This window comes from Helianthus annuus, chromosome 17 (genome assembly GCF_002127325.2).
Source record: "Helianthus annuus cultivar XRQ/B chromosome 17, HanXRQr2.0-SUNRISE, whole genome shotgun sequence".
Lineage (NCBI taxonomy): Eukaryota > Viridiplantae > Streptophyta > Magnoliopsida > Asterales > Asteraceae > Helianthus > Helianthus annuus.
Genome location: NC_035449.2, coordinates 141155996 through 141166390, shown reverse-complemented (window position 1 = coordinate 141166390; position 10395 = coordinate 141155996). Strand labels below are relative to the sequence as shown.

General features: G+C 31.7%; 1 long non-coding RNA gene across 1 annotated transcript; it reads right to left on the bottom strand.

Annotated features, from left to right (window-relative positions):
- Nucleotides 1-9736: 9736 nt before the first annotated feature.
- On the bottom strand, nt 9737-10086 carry LOC110923293. Its single transcript, XR_002583932.1, has 2 exons — nt 10054-10086; nt 9737-9971 (listed from the first exon to the last, which is right to left on the bottom strand). It is a non-coding gene; the product is annotated as an uncharacterized LOC110923293 (long non-coding RNA).
- Nucleotides 10087-10395: the final 309 nt, after the last annotated feature.

Genomic DNA, 10395 nt, shown 5'->3' with positions numbered 1-10395 from the left:
CGTGCCTCCAATTATTAACTCGATTCATGTTAGCCCCCACTTTCAGACCAAGGTATTTAAACGGAAGGACATCCGATTGGCACCCCAACGAGCTAGCCAAAACATTGACATCCGCGGCCTCCACCCCAATACCGAAAAGATTGGATTTTCTAAGATTAATTCTCAATCCCGAGCATATGTGAAAACATCTGAGAATACGAATGATGTTCCAAGCATTCTCGGTGTTCCAATCCCCAATAATCAACGCATCGTCCGCAAAGAACAAATGGGACAATAACGGACCATCGTTGGGTAACTGAATACCTGAAAAAACTCCAACCTCCTTAGCTTTCTCGATGAGCCTCGATAACGCTTCCATGACCACAACAAAGAGAAAGGGAGAGATTGGATCCCCTTGCCTCATTCCTTTTCCACACTTGAACTCGAAGGTTGGAGAACCATTAACTAAAAGTGTTGCAAATTATAGTATTGGGTAGTATTGGATAATGGGTAATGAGTAATGAGTAATGGGTAATGGGTAATAGGTGATTATATAATTGGGTAATGTGCAATATAGCGAAAAGTGAAAACTATGAAAATAGCATGCACTTATACCTCAACAAACATCTTGTCATGCGTGACTCTTTTAAGTTTCTATGTTATACATGAATCCATTGCCCCTCTGATGTTATACACTCAAACCAAATACAAAATTATGTATGAGTTCTTTTTTAAGTGAGATCTTTAATAAGAAAATAGGTAAACAATAAATATATAGTGAATAATTTATATATTAAATAGTCATATATATATATATATATAGGTGTTAATGTATAGTGGCTCTTATTGTACAAAATGTATGTGATCATCCTAGCCGTACGATCTGGTACGAATTCACTTTTGAACATGTGATTTTGCTGAAAAAAACGAACGTGCGAAATTGCTTTATATACCAACATGCGATTTCATCATATTTACCAACATGCGAAATTGCTACAAAAAACCAACATGCGATTTCATTAAAATTACCAACATGCGATTTCCAACATGCTTTTTTATAACATTTCGATTTCACAATCGCGTACGAGCGTACGATAAACCCTATTGTACGTTACGTTATATATATATATATATATATATATATATATATATATATATATATATATATATATAGGGTAATAATCATTTTAGAACCATAAATATTTACAGAACTCGCAGAACTCCTAATAAACAATCTTTTTATTTATATATTTTTATGTTTAGAATAATTTTATCATTTATTATGTGTATTTTTATGATTACCTACATGTTAAGAGTAATTTTATCATTCTTTATATGTAAATTTATAATTACACATATGTAAACTAGTTTTTTTACATATATGTAATTAGTTATTACACATATATATATATATAATTTGGCTATTAGACATATGTAAACAACTTTTAACATGTATGCAATCATAAAAATAAATATAATAGATGATAAAAAGATTCTAAATACAAAAATATATATATAAAATGATTATTTATTAAGAGTTCTAAAAGTTCTGCAATTATTTAGAGTTCTGAAATAAACTCAGCCATATATATATATATATATAACTAAAAAAATAAAACTAAATAAAAATAATCTCTCAATGTTTATTTTTCTTAATTTTATATAATATATTGTTGGTAGATGTGATAACTTTGGAGCATTACATAACATATTTTTTCATCATAAGTTAACTTTCCAAAAATAGATACTAACAATATTTACATTAAACATGTTGTAAATCAGTAAATGACAAACATCCTCGTGATATGTTAAATTAATTGAGAACATTCTCAAGTTGTTATCTTAATTCTTAATTAGCGGTCGACTTTAGACTGGAGGATGTGGGCGTGGCTTTTGGGCGTTGTTGGCCTTTTAATGCCGACTGCTCCCCAGGGCGGCGTTTTGGTCAGTGTTGCCTGTTTGGCGTGGGGTGCTGGCCTGGGGTGACGTGGCTGGTAATGTATGGCTGGGTGTTGATGACCGTCTGGCTAGCCTCTTCCACAACGCCGGCCTGGCCATGCCCTTTCCACATCCCACTTGTTTGGATGTGGACTGGTAAAACCCACACCTGTCACGTGTCAAGCAATGTCTCAACCGAAGCCCCTCCACAAACCCCCCCCCCCCCCCCATATTCTTAATAAAATAATACAGCCTTGTGATATTGAAAGTGCACAAACCATTATACTTGTATGATGGTTGAATTGACGTGCTCCATCATGTCGATAAAGTGTATTTTGAGGATACCATTTGGTCATCATCTCTGCTCTTTCTACATGTTGATGTTGTAGAAATCATGAACACTTCTACTCTACTTATTTCAAAAGTTGCAGAATAGAGAAGAGGACGTTCCAAAAACTGGATTATAAAACTGTTTGCATGTTCTTTTATATGTTTACTTATTAAAATCATATCTTATGAGATCAAAATATTTAAAGTTTATTAAACATATATACTTACTAGGTTATAACCATGGTTGTAAAACAAGGTTTCCAGGTCCGATTACTCTCCGAGTAATCGCTCCAAGGTACGTTGCCGAGGCGACTTTTTTCAACTCCGCCTAATTACACGGAATTGACCAAACGCGGTCAACCTCGGCCAAAATCGGATCTAGTAGGTCAATTCAGGTCGAGTTTGACTTAAAAAAAACATAATTTGTATATCTATCATATTAAAGAATATTAAAGAATGAATATCATTTTTCACGTATTTTGTTAAAACTATTAGTAAATTTATGTTATTTGACATATATTTAACTTTCAACTAATTTCTTTATAATTTAGCATGTCCGAGTACTCTCCGAGTACTCTCCGCCTAGACCGAGTACTCTCAACTCCCCACTCGACCGACTAGGGAGCGCCTAGCGACTTTTGCAACCATAGTTATAACCCCGTGTATTACAGGGTCGATTAAATGAATTTTATATACTAAACAATAAAACAATATATCCTTAAAAACCTCCTTTATTGCACGGGTTGAATAAATATAATTTTATATATTAAAAATAAAAAGTTATATCTATAAGAACCATATTGTACGGGTTGAAAAAATATAATTTTATATACCAGATAAAAAAGTTATATTTTTAAAACCACGTGTATTACACGAGTTGAATAAATGTAATTTTATATACCAAATAATAAAAAGTTATATCTTAAAAAACCTCATGTATTACACGGGTCGAATAAATGTAATTTTGTATAGTAAATAATAAAAAAAGGTATATCTTTAAAAAACCACGTGTATTACACGGGCTTAATAAATCTAATTTTATATACCAATAATAAAAGAAGTCATATCTTTCAACATTCTAATGGATAATACTCGATACGCGATAGATATGGGGATTGTGAAGATGGTTCTTGAAAAGAAGATATGTTAATCAATATGCAAATTAGCATCTGTTTGAGTGAAAAAATGTTGGTACCAATTCCGAAAAATTGATTTATAAATTATGTAATAAAATTGATATAATAATTTTTTTATTAATGAAAATAAAAATATTTCATATATTAATACAAAGTTTGGTTTTCGTGTTAAATAATTTGTTTTATTTAAAAATATCTTACATTAACAATTTAAATTTTAAAATAATATTTTATAGAAAAATAGAAAATGATTTTGAAAATTTAAAGTAGGATGAAATTTAATTAGCTCATTATTCATTTATTTATTTAATTAATATAAGATAAATTTGGAAGTAAGGTGAGAAAATCATAAAATAAATGCTTACAATGAATGATAGGTGTCACAAATTAATGTTTTATTATATAGTATAGTATAGATATATTTAGATTGATATAAATAGATTATTATATTGTAGTAAAATTTGTTAACGAACTTTCAATAAACTAAACCTTTATTTAAAACTTGTAAATGTAACGAAGTCTCAATAAATTTAACCATTTATTTAAAACTTGTAAATGCAGAAATGATAAATAATATTAGTTAATTTTATTTTAATTTTCGTAAAATCTATATGATACCAAACTAAACAAAACATTTAAATATATAGTTAATATCAAGAGTAAATTACGATTTTGGCCCCTGTGGTTATATTACTTTTACCCTTTTAGCCAAAAAATAATCTTTTAACATCTGAGTGCCCAGCGTCTTTTTTTCTAACCCTTTTGGCCACCAACACTAACCCCATCCATTTACTTTTAGGGTCCAAAAAGGTTAGAAAAAAAGACGTTGGGGTTTAAAAGGGTTAGAAAAAAAAGACGTTGGGGTCCAAAAGGGTTAGAAAAAAGACGTTGAGTGCTCATATGTTAAAAAATTCCTTTTTGGGCTAAAAGGGTAAAAGTGATATAACCACAGGTGCCAAAATCGTAATTTACTCTAATATCAAATTAGATAACTAAGTTTGAATTTGAAGTAAATAAATGAATATAAAAGTAATAATTAAACTAAATAATATTTAGTAGAATGATTATCTATAATTAATTAGAAGAGATTAAATTAAAATAATAATTATTCATAAAACATGGCCTAATATGATGAAAAGTGTCTCCAAAATGGTTTCTTTTATTATATAGTATAGATATAGATTAACAAATGGTATATCGTGTTTTATTTTGTAATAACATGATGTTTTTATAATAATTAAATAATTGGTTGATCATAACTTCAGCGGTCGGTCGCTATGTGGTTGTGCGTGCAGGTTTGGCGTCACATTTGTATGTAGTGCAACATCAGCCCTATCTTTCCATTCTCTATTAATGACGCTTTCCAGCCCCTTAGGACCGCTAGGTGTGGGGCTTGGGTTTGGGTTGGGGGTTTGGTTGGGGGCTTGAGTTGACATGTGGCAGAGATGGGCTCTACCGGGCCACCCCAAAAAAGTGGGATGTGGAGGGGGCGTGGGCTAGCTGGCGTGAGTTGACATTTGGCAGCTATTTTCTTTTTTTTTGTGTTTTTTTATTTTAATTATAGAATTTAAATATTAATTTTAAAAACATCTATTTAATGAATATTAAATAATTACAACAAAAAAATACATTACGTCATAAAAAAAATCAATCATCTTAATCTTCATATTCGTCTTCAATGTTTTCAAATCTAGGAAGTGTTGAAACATGTTATACCAAATCAGCTCGAAAATTTGCATTTATTTGTCGTGACTCGATTAGATTTTAGTTTTCCGTTCTCTGTTCGTCACTAATGTCTTCGTTATTTGATTGGGTCTCCTCGGGATAATATTCAACTATTGCCCGCCCTTCATCATCTAAAATCATGTTGTGTAGAATGATGCACGCGTACATCACGTTTCTTATTTGATATTTTTTATACAGTCGACAAGGCATGCTTAAAATGCGTTGTCTTTTTTGCAAAACACCAAATGCTCGCTCGATGTCTTTGCGTGCCACCATCTGAACTTTGTTAAACTTTACTCTTTTAGGATCTAGGGTTCCCTCTCTTGAAAAAGATTTCATAAAAACAGCTCACTCAGCGTAAATTCCATCAACAAGATGGTACCCATAAATGTATTCAACATCATTTACAAAAAAATGTTCCTTTAGGTCCAACACCATTTATCAGATCATTGAAAAGGGGCGAGTGATGAATAATGTTTATATCGTTATGTGGACCTGGCATTCCAAAGAATGTGTGCCATATCCAAAGATCTTGTGATGCAATAGCTTCAAGCATCATAGCCGGCATTCCATGATATCTGCTTGTGTGAGAGCCTTACGATGTAGTTGGACAAAGTTCTCACTCCCATTTCATACAGTCTAAGCTACCTATCATCCCGGGGAGACCATGATATTCATTGTGATGTTCCAAAAGTTGTTGCATATTACTAAACGTCGGTTTTCTCAAATATATTTTCATATATAGTTCAATGATATAAGTACAAAAATTGTGAAGACTTTCCCTAGCCACCCGTCCCGACATTTTTAAATACTTGTCCATTATGTCGGAACTATTCCCGTAAGCCAATTGTCATAGGGCGGCCGTAACCTTTTGCCACGTGGTAAATCCTAAATTACAACGTGCATTGGGTCTTTGCCGGAAAAGAATCATAATTATCTTCTTAATCCTTTGATATTCTTAAAAATAAATTTTTACTCATACGAAAATGACGCCTAAACATTCCTGTATCATACATTGGTTCGGGTAACAAATAATCACTTACCAGCAAACCGTTAGCGGTTTCGCGTTCACAAACGATTACTTCCTCCGTTTGGGTTGGGGTTAGGAAGTCCCTTTTTCTGAATCTTCAACGATAGCTTTCAGGAGCGTCACTACTGTTGATAATAATATTTCCGCCCCGTCGTTCGATGAGGATGACGAATCATAACTATCTGACGAATCGCTTGAACTTGAAGAATTCATTGTATAATTTTTTTTGGGTGATGGGAGGTGGTTTTTGAATATTTGGATAGTAAAATTTAATAAGAATTGGTTGATTTATATAGAATAAAAGTTAAGGATTTTTTTTTTTTTTTTTTTTTATAAAATGGACGTTGGCCAACGGCTAGCCAACGGTCACATGAACTCAGCCAATCCCAGCCATCCACATCAGCTGCCCAACCCGCCCCGCGCTAGGCTTCATAGCCACCCCAGAAGTGCAATGCCGCTACCCAAGATTGCCTGGTGTGACTAAAGTGGCGTTGGTTTGGTTCCCACACCCCAAACCCAAGCTCACACCCCGCAGTCTAAACAAGTTTCGGGAATCAACCACAAGAGAAAAATCATGTAATTCATCATTTTGGTATCATGTTGAAGTGGTATCATGTTGAAGTATATGGCATGTCCAAAATAGATGGATCTTCTCAAATGACCCGATCAACATTCAAAACATTTTTGGTGAGAAAAAGTCAATGAGTTTTGTTTCAGTAGATCAAAAATAGTAGAGTTAAATGTTTGGTTAGTCTCTGTGTTTTGCAAATATTACAGTTGATCCTAGTGGTTTAATAATTACACATTTGGTCTCAGTATTTGTAATTTTTACACTTGGATGGTCCTTATCACGAATTTACTTTAGATTTCTTAGTTAAGTTTGTATTAAATTACCAAAGTACCCTTACTTATTAAAAAAAAGCAATAAATAAAAAATTGTTTAATTAAAACAAATATTTATGTGTGTCCTACCCCACTTCTTCCCCAAATCACCATCATCTATACCCAGATCTCTCTCTCTATACCCAAACCACCATCATGGAACACCCACCAGAAGCACCTCTCTCTCTCTCTCTCTCTCTCTCTCTCTCTACACTACAAAACACAGGGACCAATCAAGCATTTAACTCAAAATAGTATGTTGTTTTTGTGTTTCCTACTTGATATTATTGTGATAAAAAAAATAGGAGAAATTGTCTAGTTATATCATTAGATTTTGGCCAAAGACGTGTGTGTTTATTAGGAAGTGTTGACTAGATATTATTGTGATAAAACATAGGAGTAATTGTCTAGTTACATCATTAGATTTTGACCAAAGACAATAGGAAGTGTTGTCGTATATAAACATTTGTTTCGATAAATAAGAATTGCGAGTAAATGTTTTTTTTCTAAATATACCGACCGAATTGACTATTTTACTTTTATATTTCTCGTAATGTAATGAATAAAAGATGATTGTTTGATATTGTTAGTATATATCAATATTCTAAATAACACAACAAAAGTTATCTAATATTTAAATAAAAAAGGGCAAGCTAGAAGTAATGACATTCCATAGATCTTTAGTCACTCATTAAAAGCTTAATTCAAATAATACTTAATGCTTAATACCAACACGGGATTCAATTATTATTATTACTAGGGGGAACACCCGTGCGATGCACGACATGCATAATAGTTATTGTTTTTTCCTGGAACGACGACTGATATAGATAGTACGTGACACGGTACGAAAGTGCGAATATAGTATAGATTTTTAAAACAAAACCCGGTTTTTTTTTAAAGTTAGCCGTTTGACCATGGTTATTTTGACCAAAGTCCACTCCTCGTTCGGCGCTTTGTGGTAGCACTACCAGTCAAAAAAAGGCCCAAAACGCCCGAGGGTACAGTGTTCCCCCGCGTTTTTAAGACGCTTTGAGAGAGGTTTGCGCCCCACCACATGTGGTCTCACAAAACTTCAATTCTATGGACGTGTGGTTTCTCAACCCTCTTCAAAAGACGTCACAGTTTTCAAATTTTTTTATTTTTATTTTTTCTTTTTCATTGTTTTAGATGGTGTAAAATAGATGTTAAATATATATATTATACTACATACACATATACATATAAATTCAGTTTTGACATCTAAAAGTCAAATTGCAGGTTTTGTTCCCTTTTATAGATAAGAAAGCAGTTTATTATTTATTACTAAAATGTTGTATTAACTTTATTCTGCAACATATTCTTTATAAACTATGCTTACCTTGACATAACCTAATAGCTATATTTCCTTATTAGAAGTCTCTTATAATTGAAAATTAGTACATATTATTACCTTGCTGGTGAACACATTTACTCTATGTTTAGGGAACAATTTGATTAAGTTGCTGATATTGAATTGAATATCACACCAAATTACAATAGCAGTTTATATTGCTACTATTCACCCAAATCAAGCACCTTAAATAAGTCAGTGTTTCTCTATATTCAAAAAACGAACTATAACTGACGATTATTAAATTGCAACAGTCAATTCAATCCAAATACTGCAATAGAAACATAAAATCTACCACAATTCGTTGGTTAATCACGTATAGTTCTTAATCGATTAGAATCAGAAAAAAGGAAATTGACTCACCGTAACTTAAAATCAGGAAGAAGGCGAACAAAGGGGCGGAGTTTTTCGAAATCAATGACCCCTGTCTTTCATTGTTATTCCTTGAATGAGGTAAGCAAGACCCCATACTACACACTACATACACATACATAAAAATTGGGTTCTATATTATTTGTATAAACACCGATTGGAAACCCTCACATTGCATTTGATGAAACCCTAATCAATATAAACACACACACTAACACTCACGAATCGAATCGAATTTATAAAAGGAAAAATTCGGGCTGTTTTTACCTCTTGCTGCTCCAAATCTTCATTACCATACATTATCTTCATCTTAGAGATATAGATATTGCACTTAAAGGTCTCAACCATCAAAATACGATCCAAGGGCTAAAAAGTGGTTCCTAATTATGCAATGGTTATCATTTGAACCTTATTCCATGAGACTTGAGGTAAGATGGAAAGAGCATTCTTTTGAGTTTTAAACCATCTGTAATTAAGTTCATTATTTAATCATTATTGTTGCAATTATTAGGTATTATAGATAATAATACCCCATGAAATTACCTTTTAGTAATTTTCGTTTCTAATTGGTTAGCATCTTTTAAGTTTTAAAACCATTTATAGTTATAATTAAATTCATAATAACGTTGATTAAGTTTTTTTATATTTAATTATTATTATTATTATTATTATTATTATTATTTATTTTTATTTTTATTTCATATGATGTTCATCAACTATCTGATATAATTGCAAAAAAGGTTGTAACCTTATTTGTATGATGTTTAGCAATTACTAAACCAAATAATAATGACTTAATTATAAAATTCAATCAAGTAATCGGTTACGGAGAACTTGAAATGGAAAAGCAATGTAAATATGAGGAAGGTGATGATGTTCAACTAAGTCAAATGATTTAATTCTTTATCAAGTATTTAACAATACTTAATTTATAAAGTTATCAATTTAATTGTATTTATCAATTTATACTCATGTAGAAAGACTAATTCCCTTTACTAACTTCATTGAGTTGTTGTACTATAAGCATAATATGTTGCAATTATTTAAATTTGGTTGGAACCCTTGTGAAATGCTTTATACGATAGTATAGATAAACGCAATCAATTTAAATCTTTTGCGCGGGTTGAAAACATCCGAGCCCTTAAAGTTTGCTGCCCAATCCTGTCAAACAATACCTCCTCAAATATTTCCTCTGCATCTATATTGCCTATATATAGTATCAATTAAATCACACAAAAGCATCATATGTTTAAAAAAAATAGTAAAGTAGAAATTAAAAAAGGAAATACCAATAGGCCAAATAAATGTCTATCTCCAAATGACTCTCGTACCCACCCTTTTACACCTCCATATACATGGAGCTGCAAAAAGGAAAAAGACTATAAATTTATGAACAATTAAACAATACATTGGTAAATGGTTCCAGATACTATAGTCATGCAAGGGTACCTTGATGAAGTATGAAGTGTCTGTCTTTTTGTATCCAATAACCTGTGTGTATACTTTATATGTAATATAAAATCATAATTTGAAAAAAAAACCACTAAATCACCAAAAACATAATAAAACATCAATATAAACTCATAGATTATGTAAAAGAAAACTGTTATCCCATTTGAATATTTTAAGAA